Source organism: Stegodyphus dumicola, chromosome 6, assembly GCF_044657685.1.
Source record: "Stegodyphus dumicola isolate Sdum_Otavi_A_Nest chromosome 6, ASM4465768v1".
NCBI classification, from domain to species: Eukaryota; Metazoa; Arthropoda; class Arachnida; order Araneae; family Eresidae; genus Stegodyphus; species Stegodyphus dumicola.
Genome location: NC_140773.1, coordinates 190614670 through 190636396, shown reverse-complemented (window position 1 = coordinate 190636396; position 21727 = coordinate 190614670). Strand labels below are relative to the sequence as shown.

The 21727-nt window shown below is 30.7% G+C and overlaps 1 protein-coding gene and 1 long non-coding RNA gene across 3 annotated transcripts in view; one reads left to right on the top strand and one right to left on the bottom strand.

The window, feature by feature from the left end:
• LOC146996914 (uncharacterized) overlaps positions 1-2411 on the bottom strand; it is a 136545-nt gene extending 134134 nt beyond the window's left edge. For both annotated transcript variants that reach the window (XR_015041785.1, XR_015041784.1), the window contains exon 1: positions 2238-2411. This is a non-coding gene — a long non-coding RNA (uncharacterized LOC146996914). The remainder of the gene's footprint in view (positions 1-2237) is intronic.
• LOC118200286 (paramyosin-like) overlaps positions 1-21727 on the top strand; it is a 100866-nt gene that overhangs the window by 67735 nt on the left and 11404 nt on the right. The window lies entirely within an intron of this gene.

The window sequence follows — 21727 nt, the reverse complement described above, 5'->3', positions numbered from 1 at the left end:
AAGTGATTGAATCATGTTGTTCTCGTGTTCCGGTAAAGGCTCTTATGTCTTTAATTAATCTGCATGCAACAGTTGTAGAATTATCAACAATTTAAAACTGGAGCTAGACCTAGAGAGGCCCCTATTTGTTTACATTTTAAACTCTTAGTAGAATATTGAATTAAGTCAGCGGGTGTCTTTTTGCCTAGTGGGACCAGTCAACTTTCAGCTTTGTGCGCAGAATATTTTGTATTCTTGCCTGATAATCAAATTGCTTGTTTTGGCGTAGAAACACTAATTTTAATTGTAATTTTTTTAAACTGTTTTTAACTGCATTTGATGTTTTAGGTTTTTCTGTATTTTTAATGAAAATGTTTTGAGTTTTCATGTACTCTTCCCTAGCCTCAAAGTGAGAAATGAATTGACTGAATGAGAAATATATTTCTAATGACAATAATTATAATTCGAAGAAATACGTTTAAACAAAGTGCAACAAAAAATGTGCATAATTTAATACACCGTACTAGAAAGTCATGCGGTGTCCACATCAGATATTTATTTTAGATCATTTTAGAAAATGCTTTGTTACTATGCATTACTTCATTTTGTTCATTTAATATATCACGCTTAAGAAATGAATTATCTGGACTAGTACTTTACTGTTAACTGATACTGAAAGTTAAAAGTCAACTGATGCTAAAAACAAAGCAATGATAACAATATATTCGAGAAACAAGCAAACAAAAAGTAAATTAATAAATGGTAAACAAATACGATAAAAATTAAGTAAGTAAAATAATAATAAAGTATACATTTGTAAATAAGGATAAACGGAATCATTCAAAACTGAACTACATAAAATATTTAAGTATTATAACATAAAGAAAATTCTCTAAATAATGAAAATGCATTACAGACCATCTGTAATGAATAAAAGAGAAAATAATTGCGTCTATTAGTTTAAATATAAAAAATACTAAACTTCTTCAATATCGTTGATTTTAATGCAATAATGGTTTTTACAAATTCTGGTAAAGGTTTTTAAAATGTTTTTCAATTTTCCAGTAGTTTAAAATAATAACTTTCCAATAGTATTTAAAAATATATTGTAAATTTGTTATGTAGTTAGTAATCAAAAATAAAAACATAATTATAAAGTAATAACCATTGGATGCAAAGATTCTCAAGTAATAACATTTTTGTCAGATTTTGTTTTATTGTTATTCTGCATTCATAGTAATAACATAGATAGAAATATTAGTATCTTACTATGTTTGAATGGGGAAATCTGTGTGTTTGTTTTCTACAAGCATAAAGGAAGTTATTATGCCATAATGATCAGATCTAAAGTTGCTCCTATTTTTAAAGAATTATGTTTTCTAGATTTAAGAAATTTTAGCACAATTGCTTTTATATTTCTGCTTACGGAAAGTGGTTGCAAACCTAGATTGTTTGATTTTCTAAGCAGATCCTTTAGTAAACTCGAAAATTGAATTAATTTTCCTGTTAAACCAGAACACGTATTTTTTTCTATAAGTAAATATGTATGAACAAGAATATGATTCTAATAAAGATTAGATGCATTTGTTTGTCATTGGTGAATAAAAACTTGAAGAAAAATGTTTAGAAGATGTTTATACATTTTCTCTAAATCCTCAACAAATATTTTCCATAAAGATTTGAGTTAATGTTTTGACAAACAAATGAACAAGATAAAAACAGATAATATTAATTTTGATATAAAATATTTAAATATGTACGTAACAATTTTTTTTTATTTTAAATTGTTGAAGATAGGCAAACCTTAATAATTAATCAGCGTAATTGTCTTTTAAACACTATGGAAATAAACAGTAAAATAATTTTTTTCTGACTTTGTTTTCGATATTACAAAATTTACATGCAAAATATTATATCTTTTTATATTACATCCTATCATGCTTAATATAGGTTAATAAATAATTGTATTTGAGGGAAAAAATCAGTCTCAGAATAAACAACTGCGTGAATAAAATTTTACAACTAATAACAGTAATTAGCATTTAAACAACATGAAAAATAAATAAGTAAACATTTTTTTCTGTTTTGATCTTGATATTGCATTTTACATAGAAAATATTGCATTCGTTTTCGTGCTTAATGTAATCATATTTTGTATATAATAAAATTACTGATAAGCAGAACATAATTAAATAAAAGAGAGAATTTCTGGTATTACTTAAAAAAAAATAAGCAAACTTTTAAGTAAGAAAGCTTACCTAATACAATTATAGAATACAAAACTTTAGTCTCTAACTGCGAAGTAAAGTATTTTCATTTCAAGGACATCCTATTTTTATAGAAAAATCTAAGAAATACGCTCTCCAGGAAGAAAACGAGAACTTTCTTTCGTAACGATCTGCATCAATTGCAGAGGAAAGTTTACAGCTTTCTTGACGTGAAGTGAGTCTTAACAGCAAACAGAACCTTTGTTCAAAGAGATATACATTTCAGACTGATAAGTAATGCCAATTTCGTATATTTACACCAATATTTTTAGCTCACAGCGTAATGTAATATACAACTTCCGTGTAAAATTTCAGGTAGGAACAATGGGTTGCTGCCAAGTCCAGGTAATTAACTTTGTCCTTCAGGTAAAGTCTTATGTTCTAGTGACTCAATCTGAACTTGAACTTGATCCTATCTTGGTTCAGTTTCTATCTTGGTTCAGATTACACTCTGATGACAGAGAGAGATTTCTCTAAATACACTTTGCGACTTTAATTATAGCTTGTTGATTTATTTAACAGAACTGGGCTACTGTGCTTTGCTAATTAAGTGTTGAAACAGATGAATGTTACTGAATAACATTCCTCTGTTTTTGCAAAGGAATTGCAAACACAAGCTCGTTGTGTTGTGAATATTCTTTTGTGCAAACTTAAACAGATAATAATTTCAGAATAAATTATACTTCAGATTAAATTATTAACTACGAATCTTTTTAGTCATCAAGTTATAAAGTCTATTGTGTTATAACGAACTTATTGAGTACTCAAGCATAATCGCATGAAAATTCATTTAATATACTATGAAAAGTTTAATTGCCTTCTAGGGATTTATATTTATTTTAAATAACCAATTTTATTAAATTTGTTAGTCTTTCCTATAAGCCTTCATTTTCCTAATTGTCAATGCCAGAATATTTAAATATGGTAGCGCGCATGAAGGAATGCAAATTCTACCTTGTGAAGAAAGAGTTTAAAAACCGAGGTTCAGAAGGAAAGTTAGTAACAGGAGTTATCTGAGCCCTGTAGTGAATTTCTACTACTTGTGAACATCTTCGAATTTTTGGTTTAGTTCTGTGATTTTAATTACCGCCCAAGGGAGGCATAGTGTGTTAGCGTCGAGTTAAAGCATTGTAAATTTTAAAGAGTTAATAAAGGGTACTTTTAACGATTCTCCTATGCAGTTACTACTCTTACAGTTCTCACTTAGAAGTTAGACAAGTGAACCCTACAGCCTACATACGAGCCAAAAACTACACATTCTGAAATGAATATTACAAGAAAACTTATTTTACCTTAAAGAACAATACTATGACCCTCAAAGTGTCATACTCCCAGCTGAAAGAACAGTCTAATTATCTACACTGTAATTGAATATAGATGTCATTCAGTCAAAAAATGGTCTAATATTCACTTAAAAAACTGAAATTTTCCTGTGATTCTAAATCATACAGTACCTAATTTATTAATCCATCCCGAATCTATTTGGATGATTTGTTTGCGTGATATCTGTACATAGGGACTGAATAAAGGCCTCTTTCTGCCAATGTATCCTCCGTAACTCAGAAATTATTACGCGTAGAACATTGAAATTTTGTACATGTGACTGTTATAACAGCTAGTTGCGCGTCTTCCTTTTTAATGCAGTCGGTAATACCAAACCTGTATCGTATAGATACAGATCCAGGCTTATAATTCCTTACCCGGAGGAATTATTTTCGCAATCGTTGGGCGTAGTCATATACTTACAATTACAGAAATGTTTTAAATGATGAAATTATTCAGGTTTTGGCAACGTAAAAGTTTTAAAAAACTTAATTTTGGACAAATAACGAAATTTAGCTTTGATGCTGTCTTCCGGTTCCTATACTTATATTTGGAAAAGCTCTATTATATCCTAAATATATCCTGGTTATACTGGTTATGAAAAAGTAAAATTATAAGAGATTTGACTCCCGTACGACAGAAATTCACCTGGATATTTAATTTCAAAATTTGAAATTTGGCATTTTCAACTTGACTTGAGGGATTGGTTAAAAGGTTAGAATATTTCGAGCAAACACCACGTTTACATGAAGTGCATAATATAAAGATATATATATATATATATATATATATACATATATATAATTTAATGGTCATACTAGGAAGTCATGGTATCCATATGAGATTTTTTTATTTTGACCAAGATGTCTTGAGTGAATATGACGGGCGTTTCAGTACCTTACATCCTCATCGTCACACGATATCCGTGCCAGCTCTCGCTCGTATTATAACACCGTGTGCTAGCATGTAAAATGATGGAATTTGTCACCTGAGAGATTATCTACTGGTCTTCCTATGAGCATTCGCAACTATGAGCAACAGTTTTTCTCAGTCAATGGGAAATTGAGGAAATCATTCAAAGGAACTATAATACGCGTGATGATTGTACTCAAACGATTCACGGCAAAAAAAAAAAAAAAAAAAAAAAAAAAAAAAAAAAAAACATCTACTCGTCCCAAGAAATCGAATAAAATTCTTTGCGACTGAAATTAAATTCCTCCATTAAAATAATGGCGATAAGTTTCATTTATTTCTTATTTTTAGAATATGGTTAAGAGCGTGGTCCAGTAAGATACCTTCTATGGATTCTCCTGTATTTAAGCAAGTTTCTCGTTATGAAAATAGTAAAGCGTATTCAACATAGCATAATATGTTCTACTTTCTTTCCAAAAGATAATGGAACATATATGGTGACAGGTGACAGGTGACGGAAGACGGGGACGCCTGGTGTTTAACAGTGGTAAACAGGCATATGTCCCACGCCTTCCCCTGTGTAGAAGCAGCAACTTTAAATTAATAAAAGTATTTACAGTGCAACAAGAGCAGATGAGTGATTGTGTTACATTGCAGTTCAGGTTACATTAGCATGTCATAAATAGTCAAGTGCAAGACATAAAGAAAAAGGGTCTTAAATTTAAAAAAAAAAAAAAGAAAAAAAAAAAAAAAAGAAAAAGAAAACAACACATTAATCACGTAAACATAAGGCGTAATTAGATGCCAATACTCTTCACTCAATACATAAACTTAAGCATATTGCCAATGCATGATAGTGTTGTATATTGGGAATACTGAGGTATCTAGAGATTCTATACTTACTACAGGGTGTACAGACAGTGAACAAAAGCTTAGTAAAAACATGATACTTGATAAAATACAGGACAAAATACATGATACAATACATGAGACACGGAATACATTGATAAAATACAAGAGACATGAAATACATTGATAAAATACATGAAACATGATGCAACTTTAGAAATAGTACACAACACTAAAAATGTGATATACAGAGCGGAATACGTATACAGAGGTATTAACAGAATACAAAACAGAAGATAGTGCATTAAAGATTTATGTACAATGGATATATACACAGAATACCCACACAGAATACCCACACAGGTGACAGGTGACGGAGGACGGGGACGCCTGGCGTCTAACAGAGGCAAACAGGCATATGTCCCACACCCTCCCCTATCCAGACGCAACAACTACACATTACACATTAATATGATACATAATTAAGCACACACATTTGAAATACATGACAAATAAATATACATAGAGAAAACACAGTTCAACACAAAATATACAAAACATAACAGTACAATGATACAAAGTACACACAATATGACATTAAACAGCATAAAACATATATAAACATTACGTTATATATGTCACATTTTATAAACTTCTGCTTTCAAGACGAGAACAGTCTCCGAGCATTTGATAGCAATCTAGAAAGAGACTGGCGCTGAACATTTATATAAATGCAAGATGAAGTGATTTAAATCTGATTCGTAGGATTCTGCCAGGATGTACTGTGAACCGGGCCAGAATTGTTCTTCGGACGAAGATGAATGAATAAATTTCTGTTCTAGCTCAAGGAAAGTTCAAGAGGTTCAAGCGCATTGATCCTGACTTTTGTATGCTGTAGCATGTCTGAAAAGTGTCACTGAATAGGATAATAATAGCTAGAATTGGCATTTCGTTTGATGTTAAAGCCAAAGCAAAGGTTATGTGGGAATTTAATGTCGAAAGTTTAGTGCTTTTAGAGAATGAATTAATTGCTATGATGTGTCAAAATTAATTAACTTATTCGAACCTCAATCCATCCATGGTGAACGTTTAACCGCATTTTATTTTTTCATACTCTTTATAATAGAAAGTTCTAATGTGTAGTCTCACGGGCGTTTTAAGTATGCACCTCACGAGGAGAACACGCCTTCCTTGAATTGCGAGAAACTACAGGATCCGCCAGAAAAATGTATACACACTTTAACAGATGATAATTTTTGAAGTTGAATTGAATTATCTTTGAAATATGGAGTATGGTTTTTGTTCAATGATGTCGATATTCTCATGAGTGTAATGTGACGTATGACGTATGTCAGGTGAATCAGAATGGCCCTGGAGGATCATGGTAGAATGTCGTGTAGCGCAGGAAATCGCTTTTGCTGGAGGTCGTTTTGTTAGGACCTTACAATGCCGTGTTGGCCAACGTTGTTCAAGCAACCAGTCGTCTCTATGCTATGTGTTAGGCTGCTAATGGCTACCACTCTGATCACTCTAATTAACTGCATACGTACAAGTACAAGTGCAAGAGAATTGTATTAAATTAATCTTAGCTATGATGTGTATGGTTATATTAACTTATAATCACGTTCAGTACTAACATACAATAAATATTTTTCTTTCGTTAAATTGCGTATTCATTTTTCTTATGGACCTTATAGAAGCTATATTTATTTCGAAACGTTTTTAGGGAGGTTAACCTTTCATGATCGAGTAGCTCTTTAATAAAGTTTGCTATAATTAGCCAACCAATCATTTATTTGGTGTCATCTTGTTAATACTGGGATGTATTCGCATGGATCAGCAGTCTAGACAAAAATGAGAAAAATAATTACAACAATTTTTTATTTGCATTTTTCGCACTTCTGACTTACTGTACTACTCATTTTTCAGCGTATTTGCATACTCTTTGATAACAGAAATGTAGATACAGTCTTCTGCAGAGTACTTTTGCGTTGGGATTCTATTTTTAAGAACTGGTTCGCTGCTTACTAAGAAATGAAATAATTTACTAAACAGAAATAAGCTGATTAAGTAAATCTTGTGATTCAGTTTTTAATGAATGGTTTGTCAAACCGATGCTTATTAGCTAAATTTAATCTCTGATCTTTAATTTTAACGACCGTTTGTCTTTTGAAATTGTTTAATTGCAAATATGAGATTAAATAATTAAATCTCACTAATACTAACTATAGTCCTTGCAAGATAAAATATCTTAAAATGAAATGCTTTCATGGAGAATTTCCTCAAAAAAGTTGTCTCACATTTATATTACATAGAGGGAAACGATGAAAAGTACCCCTGCATGTCCTGCTTACAGATTGGATAAAATATATTCTCATTTTTCTCCACTATGAATTTAATACTTCAGCCTTTGATGAATTTTTATTTATAGGATTCTAGTTGCGTATAAATTAATTGAAAGTCCTTCTGATACTATAAGACTAACAAGCGTGATTTCATTCCGTCTAAAAATGATTTCATAAAATAAACTTTTTTATATAAACAACCCTTTTATTAAATCTATAAATGAACAGAAAGCACAACTTTTGTGTACAAATAAACTCCACCACTTATGGGTTATTTAAATATAACAAGTTTGAAGCTCAAATTAAGCTATCGTAGTCGGAGACTACAGAAGATGGTCTTACTTAAGCTGGTTCAGTATTTTAATGGCGCGTTTTAACGTCAACTAGTGAAATGGATAAAGCTGGGATATTCACTGGCAGAGATGAGCTATATAATGTGAACAATAGACGACGCTGCCATTCAAAATCCTCAAATCCTCTACATAAATACTGTACCATATAATTTGTATCCTGGTGAGAACTACGGAAAGGAAGATGTTATAGTAAAGGTTTAAATCATAATAACCTGAATAATTAACATAAAATACTTTACATGTGTAGAGAGATCCTATGAATGAATATGAATACTGGTTGTTCAGTTTTATCGGGATGGTGTTATCTTTTACAATCCCACTTGTCTCATAGAACAGAGAATGTGGATTAAATTCAAGGGAAAATGAAGGTTTTGTTCCCAAAACGAGCTATGTCATTCTATCAAGAAGCATGTAAAAATTAAAGCAACCGAAATACTGTAAGGAATTTTAGAATCTTATTTCTGATAAAAGAAGCAGTATTATCTGAAAGGTTATTTACAAATATATATAAAAAACATCAGTCAAGTTACTAATCCAAGCATTCGATATCTTGTTTATGATTTGTACGTTAATTTTTGATTTGCTTTTTAAATCGCATGTTAGTTTTGACGTTAAGAACACTGCATCTTTTAATAAAATAATTAGGGCTCCTAGTTTTTCTTTATGAGAAGGCTAAATGCAACATAAGTTAAATGGAACTTAAGTTTAAATTTAGCCCAACAAACCCTTTTTTTGCCGCACTTCATTTCCTTGTACTCTTTCATATTCCGCATAAATAACTCTATACCAGGAATCAGCATTTCCGCGAAATTATTCTTTATGACGGAACATAAGCGGAAGAGGACAAATTGCGCGTTGACGAGAAAGATTTGTGTTTTGGCCAAGTTGCAGTTCCACCTGAGAAGATGGCTCTTTGCCAGGAGCAACAAAGACACGTTTCATCCAAAGTGTGATAACCTGCTTAATGACAGAGTTTCTGTGATGTCCGTTCTTCAAGGAACAAAGGTACTTTATGAACCTGATAAACATCTGAATCAACCAAGTCATCAACACCATACCCAGAGAAAGGCGCCGTAGTGTGACTTTCCGTAGGAAGGTACTGCTACTGGACGTGCACTGAAATGCTTTTTTCAAGTCACAGTGCTGAAGATCTTCCCCTTCAAAAATCCGCCGAGTTTCTAAATAGATTTATTAAGAGTAAAATATCATCCACATTCATTTTACAAATCCTTCCAAATTTAAGCCGGGTATTTATCAAAATATTCCAGCAGCACATCTGTGATTAGATACGAACAGAAAGAGGTGGTGTAATGAAAGTGATCAAATTTCTGACCGTAGCAATATTGAAATAGTGCTGGAACAGACATTAAACTTTTTAATTAATTAAAATGCACATAAATTAATTTAAAATGCAATTTATATATGAGAACAAATGGTTAAAATAAGAGAAGAAATCACATAAGCTGTCGAGTGGTTTTAAATAAAATGTTTTATGTCCGTTAAAATTTCAAATTTTGCTTTTTAAAAAATGAATAAAACGACAAATTAATATTATTAATAATGATTATAAGCATTTTAGAAAATATATTATAATTAATTCATGCATTAAAATTGTTTTGAGTGTGTTTTAAAAAACAAAAACTGGTAAAGAAAAATTCTACTTGCATTTTATGATATTTTTGCAATATTTATAGCCAGATAAGATTTTAAACAAAAGCTTGTAATTTATATTCATATTAATCAATTGAGCAGTACTAAGTTTTATTATATATATATATATATATGTATTGAAATTCATTAATAAAGTTTTTAAGAAATTGGAAATGATTTAATGACCGTCCAGACAGTTTACATTCTTTAAACTGCGATTTCTCAGTTTGCAATTTTTTAATATATCCCTTTACTTAAAGTCCTAAAACTTGTTCAGATATGGACCAAATTATTTAATAATTTTACTGCTTATTTCAAATTATATACTAAATAGTTCAAGGATGGGATTTGAAAAATAGTGAAAAGAAAAATTATTGGAAGTAAAAATGTTACTGAAATGATATTTTTTTAAAGTTTTTATATAAAAATGCGCTTTTTATTTTTTCTCAGAAACTAATTCATTAATTGAAAAATTGATCCGTAAAGTTATTAAGAACACTATTATGAATACAATAAAAAAATTTGAAGAAAAAATATTGAAATTGTGGGAGAAGAAATAATTTTTAATTGTTAAATATTTTTTTAAAAAATTCAAATTAAACAAAAATTAATAGCAAAAAAAATTTTTTTTCGGCTTAAAACCATTTTGCCTCATAAAACCACTTAATATTATTCATAAAAAGTAGATGAAAGTGCTTAAATAAAAAAAACATCATTGAAAAGGTACCGAGTCCCCTTAACTAATTTGGAATACAGCTTCTGTGACAACTTATTGGATGAACATCCATTGAAAATCGACATTTACCGGAGGCTAATGAACTGTTGATTCTGCACTTTAATTGGTTCATTGAACATCTAGATTTGCGAAAGAAGAACATTCCAAGTCACTTTTTACAAAAGCATTTACTTTTGTTCTGTACTTCACGTTGATGTGACCTGAGAGATCTGCTTAATTCAGCCAAAGATAAAAGACTGAAAATAGAGTAGAACCACAAGTAACCTCCTAGAGGTGAATACTCGTCATTGGTGACTGATCTCTCCTTGGCTGCACTCCAAATTTAATAGAAAATAATGAGTCCCAACTAAAGGTGCACATTTTTAAGTCGAGATTCCACGAACATTGATGTGTCCTTGCCTTCGCGAGGAGTAAGGAAATAAGTTTAAAATACCTTCTTTCCATGAATGATGGTTTACATTAACAACTTCCAAGAAATTTGTGGTTGGCGAAATATTTCGAACCGTTTCGTTGGAAGAAAATTTAGAGAAATCTTCGCGTCATATCAGTGGCTAAAAATTGAACTTCATCTTCTGTTTAGAAATTTGAAAGGGCACTGGTGCTTTCAGTCTGAAATATTAGAACTGCTTTCTAAATGGTTCTTAACGAAGCTGAAAAGTTAAGCTCCAGGTGTTTTTCAGCTACGTTGTTAATGAATGTCTTTTGATTTATACCGTTATAACACTTACAATTCTAGATGGAAGAGTTTTCATTTGGTTTCTTTCATACGTTATAGTAGTAATTTCGATAAGGAAATTCATAATTTTTTCTTAAGCATGAAAAGAATAAGGAGGTGTTAATATCATAATTACTAATGAATCTTTATTCGGACGTTTCTTAAACACAATTTCTAGTGACAATAAAGACTTCAGTATCAGCACGGGGAAGAGAATTAAAATCTGTTGAAATAGAGATGCTACCGTTAAAATCTGTTGAAATAGAGATGTGCTGCGAGTTTCAACAATAACTTAAAAAAAAAGTTCTGTAACTGCAATTTAAGGAAGAAATATTGAGAATTAATGTTGATAAATTATTCTATCACTTATTATCAGATATATTTATGATATACGTAATTTGAATGATATTTTCTGCACGTAAGATATGTGACAAATGACCTTGCAGAATAAAAACCACAGATCTTTTAAATAATATTGCTTAGACATGAGGATACATGCAGTTCTTGGAGATAGCCCTAGTGGGCTTTGCCATAATTAAATACACACACACACGCACATACACACGCAGTTCTTGGAAAATAAAAGACAATAAGAATAATTTATTTACTTTTATTATATTACATTTATTTACTTTTATTATATTACATTAATTTACTTTTATTATATTACATTTATTTACTTTTATATATTTCTTAGAGGCATTAGGTTATTTTTTAAACTACCACGTTTCAAAACTAAGCAAATAAACAAATCTGGCGATGAAATCTTTTCAGATTCAGCATTAGACAGATACGATGAACAATATGGAAAATTAATAAGAGGAATTAGAATTGAATTTTCAAAACAATAATCAATTTTTAACCAGAACTTTCTTAGTTGTTTCATTTTATGAAGTACTTTCTCTGTAGGTATAGTCAATCACGGTGTTATTAAAATTAATTTCTTAAAATCTGTTTATAGAATTCTAGTTTAACAACACATCGATTATTCGGTTTAACAGGAAGGGAGGCAAAAATTGTTTCATCCAAAATTATTATTAACTTTAAACAAAGACAGAATATATTTTACTATTTTTAAGAACTTTATACTTACTTTTTAAGAAATATTTATACGTATAAAATCTAATTTTTATGTGGTTCTGTTCCCTAAAAAGAATATACATAATTTCCTATAATTAGTAAAATATGCAATTAGTAAAGTAATGAAATAACTCTATATTTTAATTTAAGACACTTTAAAGGGAGATATGCAGCCATAATTCATATTAAAGGGAGGGGAAGGGTTCTGTCGCCTCTTCCTTATAAGGCTCTTATATAAACACATTTAAAATATATATATTTGATTAAAACCGCCCTCGAATAAATATGTTTAGTCTACTATAAGAAAAGGTTATAACTATTGACAGAACAAAAAAATACTTGAGGTGGCTGTTACACAACGACCCCATCCAGTCTGTCAGAACCTGACGTCTGCGAGGATGAAGTTATTTATAGCTATTCCCTGCCTCATCCATCTAAGTTATCTGTAGCATTAGTTCTTTCTTTGCATCGTTGGCTGCCGTCATCTCTGGCAGGTATAGTTGAAAATTATTTCCCTGCAAAGAGACATTTTTCAAGATCCTTTAATCTTACCTCCCATGAAGGATATAGGGTTGGGATTTGTCTTATAAAGTCTTAAAAGTTTACATGGTTAAGAATTCATCCCTTCGTGTATATTGAAACGTATACAGTAAAGAATTTCAGAATCGTTAAGAGCATTAAGTGATGTTACGTTAGAAAAAGCCAAGTTCCCGCTTTGGAATAAAACCTGGTATAGTTAAGAAAATTATCGCCTAATTTTTTAACATCATTAAATGGTATATTATTCATTACTTTGATAGTTCTTAAATTTAGCATAATAAATATAACAAATATTACATTCTTCATTTAAAAGCTGTAGCATCAATTAGCTGGTTTTCGCCTTGAAAGGTTATTACATGTTATAGAACTTTTTTTGATTTCATTAAATGGTGGTGTTACTTGTCATTTCGATAATTTTGCAGAAAGAATATTAGATTTCCTCGTTTAACAAGAGAAACATTACCAGTGGCCAAATTATTTAAACCGCTGGAATCTCGACCTGTATTTGATAAAAAGTGAACGGGCTGATTATATGTTTGGTTTTTTTGGTTTTCCTCATGTGTAATGTGAATGCATGCCAGTTCCGTTTAGGGAGTGATCCATGAAAACATCAGCCCTCCCATAAAGCAGAGAGTCATCCATGTAAACATCAGTCCTTCCATTAAGTAGAGAGGCCTTGTATGCTTTGCTCTTTTCATATAACCTAACTTAACTTTAATAAGTGAAATACCAATTAACTAAAGTTTCCATGGCTAGTACTAACTTTTTCTAAACTAACTAATGAAATAAAAGCGCTAAAGAAATAGATAAAAATGCTTACAATAACTTTTTAAAAACCACTGCAGTGGTAATATTAACAGAAGAATGACCCTATCAATATATTTAACTAAACATAACTGCTATTTATTTATTGTAAATATAAGTGAGTAACGTGCTAGGGATGATGACGGACAGAGAATACCAATTCTCTCGCAAAGCATTCTACATAAAAATAAATTAGCATTTAATTCTCAGCTCGACAAAATTCCCATCAATCAGGGTATTTTGATTACTTGTTGCCAACTGTCACTACTATACTAACTGCAATGTTATAGTCTGGTACTTAAAATAGACACTTCAAGGTCGTAACGAATCTCCCCTCATTTAAGACTGAAATGAGTGTAGTCATAATCGCACTGAAGAGATTAGAGGATTTTAGCAAATTAGAGGCTTTGACTATATAAGGTATTTCTCCCACTTTCCTAGAGTACCTTCGTGGTGTAACGGTAGCACGCTGGGCCGGTATTCCAGAGGTCCATGGTTCGATTCCCGGCGAAGACGGTTGCATATTTTTCATCTTTTCTGCTTTCAAAAATTCTAATGTCTTTACAACCATTTCAGTCGTTACCATCGTTACCATGGTTAAGCCAAATGAAAAAATGATGGCCTTGAGGTGCCTATTATAATGCAACAGACCGTAGCAAGTTGCACTAACGATCCCCTATACAAAACCTCTTTTTCCTGTCTTATTTATTTTGTATATACTTCTGCGATAAGCGCGGTATATTTTGAAGATCATGAACGATACCCCTATACAAAACCTCTTTTTCCTATCTTATTTATTTTGTGTATACTTTTGGGACAAGTGAGATGAACTCTTGGGACAAGTCAGAAAAAAATAGAACTTAAACTAATTAGCAAATTAAAATAAACATTACAAGATTAAACAGTACATTTCTTAAATTAAAAGTGATAAAAATATCAAGATAAAGAATCTGGAATTGACATTAAAAAAGCGGAGGGTTTAGCCACTAAATGTAAATTATTTTTAAGCTCTCATCACGGAGACCGTTGCCCAGGGTGAGAGTAGAGAGAGTAGTGCTTAACTTTATCCATGTGTGTATGTATATGTATTAAATGTGTATGTGTATATTTACTAAATTCAGTCAGTGTGATAGATAGAGGTCTGTCTAAATTTCAAAGCAATACAATTTTAACATTTCTTACTATCTTATGTAGTTAAGATTATCGACGCAGGCTTATATATGTGTTTAATAACAACACTTTCTTAATAGGCTTGTTCAGCATATCAGTAGAACGGTGATTTACTGGTTTGATTTCTATTCGACGCAGAGAATAAAGACCGAAAGAACAGTACCTCTTAGAATTTTAAATGAAGGCTAGGTATTTACAAACAACTTATTTGCCTCTGAAATCATATGTAACGTGTATACGAGCTAGATTCCCTTTGAAATTTCTCCACGAAGGCATCCCTCTACTTAGACAGATAGCCCTTGAGTGCTTTGCCATAATCAAATAAACCAAACCCTGTAAAATCATTAATGGATTGCTTGCGACTTCACTGGGAAGTCATCGCACTTTTCATTGGATGAACAATTCGCTTGAGTGTATATAGAGAGAACAAATTTAATTTTGGTATAAAAGAGGATCCTAGAATTTCTTCATTATTCTTAGAAACGTAAGCAATCATGGAATTAAAATATTTATAAAATTATTAGCCAATATAATGAAGGGAACAAAAATTATTTCGAGAAAAATATGCCGCTTTCCTGTATAAGCAGTATAATTTATCTTTTCAAACAGAAGTCTTCAAATATCTTAATCAGGTAAAAATTTGATTATTATTCCTTTGATAGAAAAGGAAACGAAAATCAATTAAGTACATTATTATTAATAAATTATTATTTAAAACAAATACTACATATTCGGTGGTTTCATATTCGTCAAATTTGGAATTATTATCATTAGTTCAGATTGACAATTCTTGAAGTGTTTGGAGATTTCAAGACTTTTTAGATCAAAAAATGCGAAATTTTTTTTACGTGCATTTCATCAGGACATCAGTATAATTTTAAGAGCTTGAATATATATCAATTTTTCTATTCAAATGGTAAATTACACGTTAATACTGAGAAATTTCAAGACATTTTAGCCAAGAAAAATTAAAACATTAATTAAAAAAACTTAGTTTGAAATGACGCAAATATTAAAAATATAGCATCTTTAAAGAAATCAATTTTGTCAAAATTATAAACTGTGGTTTTTGATACGTTTCTCCGGTCCCTATACTTATATTTAAGAAAATTTCTGCTGATTTAAAAAAATAAAGCAGAAAATATGTGATTTCGGAGGGAACAGAAATTTCGTTGTTCGAGATATTTGATTTTTAAGACGGAGATCATATTCAGAGATCGTACACAAATTGAAAAACGAAATGTTTGCATTTGTATGTAACTAAAAATAAAACAGCAATTTAGGAAAAAAATTCTGGTGTTAAGAGAGGGGCACATAGTCAACTCGTAATATTATATACATTAATTAAAAATGAGAAATTTTGTAGTTTTATGAATTTGTCCTAGGATTTTCAAATTGTGATTCTAAAATAATAAAACTCCATTGGGAATATTAATAACGTGTTTTTAGATTTCAATAACATGTAAATTACTTGTGTAAAAATTCTTTACGCACACACATATATATAATATGTATATAGAAAGACCAAATATGATGAAATTATAAATTAAAGACACCAGTAAATCTCAAAAGAATATCGCACAGCCTTTAAGGGCAAAAAAATCAACTTCGAATTATTATAACTTATTCACTCACCGACCCCTCAATGCAATTTAGGAATCACATCAAATATCACAGATTTTGAAGTTAATATCCAGATCAGTTTTTGTCGTAAGACAGTCAAACACTTTGTATTTTATTTTTCCTAATGAATACAAAATTTTCCTAAATATTAGTATTCCTAAGTGTTAGCATAATTCCTACAGTATAAAAACTTAGATTTCCTAAATTTAACAGAACTGATTTCTTTAACAGAGCTTTACAGAGCTGATTTGAAGAGTCATAAGGTTATTTTGAAGCAAGAGACATGAAAAAATTAGCAATGCCCTCACCGGGAGTCGAACCTGGACCTCTCGAATACGCGCCGAGTGATGTATCATTACGCCGCGAAGGCATGCAGAAAAAAGGGAGAAAATACCTTATACTGTCTGTCTACGAGAAGAACAGTTCCCGCCACAGTATCTGGCGGGTGGCGGTCGCTATAGCAACAGGGCTAGTAGATTTCAAATAAGGGCGAACCAAGGGTTGCTTTATTGTTATTTTGCTTTTGGCGACTGTTTGCTGAGGGAAAAAGAGTTTATCATTCGTTTTCAAGACACCGCTACGGAAAATGGGTCAAGACACGTTTCTACGGCAACCGACAGCTGCAGACTAACTGGCGAGAGCTTTTCTTATGATAAAAACTGTTTACGTCCCCCTTTTAAAGGGTGACTGGCGATTAGGGGACCCAATCGCCAAATCTTAGTGGTGAAGAATCATCATTCACCACCTTTTAGTTCGGGCGCCACTGTAAAGTCATTAGGTTATTTTAAGCAGGAGGTGTGAAAGATGTGCAATGCTCTCGCCAGGACTCGAGCTTAGACCTCTCAAATATGCGCAGATGTGTGCTACCGTTACACAACGAAGCCATGCAGAAAGCAGGGCGAAAGTATCTTATAAGTTTAGAAATGTGAAAATATAAATTTTTGCATTATTTTTAACATTTTTGTAATTATATGTATATGTTTAAGGCCAACGGTTGCGAACATTTCTGTGGATACGGTATGTAGGGAAGGCAACAATTATATAGATAAGTTATATAAGCAAGGTATATCTCAAATATGAAACTTCAGAATGCGCTAAAATGCTAAAACTAAATCCTTATGCAATTTATGTCTCATAGGAAACTGAATTGAACGGATTTTCTATTTTGAGTCTGTACGACTTTGATACTGCAATTTAAAGCTAAATTTTAAATATCTTCTTTCCATTTTTTAAATACAAATAACGGAATATTGAGTAGATTAAACAGTTACTACAGCATTCACTACATTGTAAAAACCAGGATTAATGTAGGAGATTGGCTAGGACAGATTTAATGTAGGAGACTGGCTAGGCAGATTTAAGATAAGGCAAATTTTGTGCATTTGAAAGCGTTTTGTATATGGAAAAAGAAGGACCTATTATTCAAGAAGTTCACATATATAAGCTTGATATGTTAAAGCTATTGTTAAATTTAAAAAAGAAAACGTTTAGTGTGGAAAACTCCAAGTTCTTCACGTCCACTAAACAAACAAATGGGTTGTAAAAAAAAAGCAGCTTAAAGTTATGTATACCATATTTTGACTTGAAACTAGGCGTAAAATGTTAAGGAATAGGTAAAACTTATATATTATATTTTAAATGTTTTGTTATGCATATAAGATAAGTGCTGTTTTCAGGAAAGCATACTATGAAAAAGCATAATATTATTTTCAGGCGATTTCTAATGTAAGATAATTAGAATGAAATCATGTTACATGAAAAATAATTTCATACTTCTCTCAAATGATCTATAAAGAAAAGAGACATCTGTAGATAATTTAAAAGGTTCCTCTTTAATTTACTGCCACATTTTAATTTTGGGGAAATTTATTTTGGTTATACAAAACACTATAAATATTGAAGTAAATTCAATCCTTCTAACGGCAATCTAAAAAAGAAAGAAAGCTCTTTTCAATTTAATTTAGAAGTTAAAAAAATAATTTAATTTAATAGTTTTAACTCTTTTTAATTTAAAAATGTGAGGTTGATAAATTTATTTAAAAACAGAACAAATATTTGTAGTTTTATCTCTCCATGCATCTCTCAGAATCAAATGTGTCTAAATTTCAGATGTTACAGAGCTTGTCACATTTAAATTGGTTGAACTAGAATGCAGCTGTGAAAATAGTTTCTCGCTATCTGAGTCGCTAGCTGGCGCCTCTGGTACGGTCGCAGCTATTTTTATTCAAATAGAGGAAGTTTTGAGTCCGTTTATCTATCTAGGTGCTTTCAGGTACTTTTCTTGATTCGGCAGTTGTTCGACAGACAGCTCTAAAATGGGAACTCGTCAAAGAAAACAATGGACCCAAATCATTTCTACAGTCCCTCCTAAGCCTCCGAAAATCTGTTTTTGACAAGCGTTGATTTTGGAGAGGTTTTATGTAAGTAACCTGAGGTCTGTTTGGAAACAATTCAAGAGGAAAAGATCTTTCCAAAAGGCGGTCGTTTTTAGTCCCTAAAACTCTTCCCAAACAAATCCTAAAATACTCTACAAGCCGTTGCACCTGCACTTCCACAAGAACCGCCCTCGCATAAGGGGTTTCTTTTTCTCGATTTTTTAGGGTCCATTTGTACTTTTTTCCCAGCCAACGTCATCCTAATGACGTCAGCGATCACGTGCTACGAGTTCTAAAACTTTTCAAAGCGCTTGGACGATTCTGATTGGTTAATGGCTGTTGTTGTGTCTAATGACTTCTTGTTGCACGACTGATGTCTTAAGAAACTATCCTATGCTGTGAAACAGTGAAAGATTAAATAGTATTCTTCCTAGCATTATTTTATCAGCAAACTGAAATAAGTTTATTAAACATAAAAAATTATCATTTAAAGGCGACTATAGAATAAATAAATTATCCATTATATTTTCGTCATTGGTTATTACCTAAATGGTTGTTGAAGAAGAGCAACCAAATGTTGGAGTGCCCTCTCCAACATCATCTCCAGAGCTTGGATCTGCAAGTTCCCACAATGGCTCTGTTACACCAGAGATTAAAGTGGTTCCTCTGTCCGAACTGAGCAATATTTTTGCTAATGGTCTTTCAAAGAAAGAATCAGAGACTGTTTCGGAAAGCGAAGGTGATATTGACAATATTAGTCCTTCACCAGAGTGCTTGCCGGAAAATGTGGAACCAACGCTGGAAAACAAAGATATTACGAACAATAATAATGTAGATCAAGAACTGAATAACAGCAAAATAAATTCCTTGAATGATCAAGAGTCGGAAGTCATAACCACCAACATCGTCGCTGGCGGTGAGTAATTTGCTACGCGAAAATTATACTTTGGTGAAATTAGCCTAATTGAAAAAACGTTTGCTTTGATAGAAAATATGATTGTTTCGGCATCCATTCTTTCTCAAATGTTGTTTTAAATCTTACTATCAGTGTTTCTTCTCTGTTTGAAATTTTATCATTAATGCCTCTTTTAGGATCCATATAAGGAATTTTTATTCATATTGGAAAGATATGAATAAATAACCAAAATAAAGAGATAATTGCTTTATAAAAGTACCTTATATAGAATAATTAGTGAAAATACATTAATATAATGCATTTGAAAAGTTGTCATTTTTATATTTGAACTGAAAATATATTTTCGTATCTTTCAGTTATTTTGAATTTAAAAAATTTCATTTTTATGTGGGTTTCGAATTAAATAATTGCAATTCTAGGAGTAAATTTTTTTCGGAGATAATTTTATACTTGGTTTAAAAGAATATGATTTTCTAAACTCTACGTTGTAATAACGGATGTGAAACAAAGACTTTTTAAAACTATATTTCTTGACTCGAAACAAATGAAGAAGTTCCCTAATATTGTTGCGACCGAAATGCAATTCCTTCATAATACGATTTGTATTTATTTATGATATAAAATAAAATTTATCGTTTAAAAACATAACAGCCTCTTAAAGTTGAGTCTTAAATTAATTTTAATTAATTATTAAATTTTTAATTAAATTTTTTAATTATTAATTTTAATATATGCATCTTCTTACCGGATGGCAAGTATTATTAATTATAGTTGTGAATTTTACTCGCAAAAATTTTTTAATATCTTTATTTCATAAATACGTAAATAATTAAAACAATTATAATGTGGTTATTTTAAACATATTTTTTATTACGAAGACGCACTACTCTTCTTAGATAAATGCAGTAAATTATGGGGAAAATCTGTTGTTCTATTGGTTTTAAACATTTAAAGAATTCTTCAGAGAAATTAAACGATTGTCTGAAAACACGTTATTCTTAAAATTTCTACAAAAGACTTAAACGCAATCAATGATTTGCCTAAATTTCTATGCATATATCTATTCCGGGTTTGTGTTACTTATATACTACATCTGAAATCATTTTTTCTCTAATACATAATGTTCTCTACATTTCATGTCTGGCAAAGGTTAAAATTTAACGATAAAGTACGTAGTACAAATGTGTTAAAGATAGGCTGGTAACAGATGTTAAATAATGGTAGTTTAAAAATAATTCTTTTATTTAGTCTAATAAATTTGAATTATTTTATCTATTACAATAATGTATTTATTTTAATAAATGTAAATTAAAGTGTAATAAATGAAACATAACTACCTGTATTTTATCTCGTACGTGACCCGTATTTTTATCTCGTATATAGACGGAGGAATGAGTTATAATATTACAAGGACAATTTCATAAGGGTAAGTTAGTTTTATCAAAACCTTAATAAAGGCGGTTGAATTATTACATAGTAAAGGCTGGAGAGAATATTTCTGCGGTTACTAAAAACAGAGTTAAATATTGTTAATGCAAAGTTTCTGATCACAACTGATAATAATTGATTTTTTTCTGATAAGCTAAAAGAATAAAAAGAAAAGTTGGCCATAAAAATTTATTGATCAGGTTTGATACAGTAAATGGTGTTTATTTAGTATACGCATATTTCTGTAATTAGTACTCTGAAATATATCATTGCTGATAATGTTCTTTGCATAGTTGCTAGTACCTGCTTAACAGTGTAAAAATGTTTCGATGTTCAGCGAGTTAGAATTAATTTAATTGGTGTTTTCTGCCAGCTAAGAAAAGGAAACTTCTTACATTTTTTTTAGATTATTATTTTCAGTCTTTTTTTCGCTGTATATATTTAGAAGCAGTTGCATGATTTATTAAAATTTATCAACAACATGATTCATCTGCTTTCTTGATTTTTATAAATTAGGAAATAAAATTCAAATCTTCAAAAATAATTTGCAGCAGATTATTTTTAAAATATTTCGTAAATTATGGAAACAAAATATCATCATACTTAAAGTTTTACATATATTACTTTGCATAACTCTAACTACCTCCAGATTTTCTAATTTC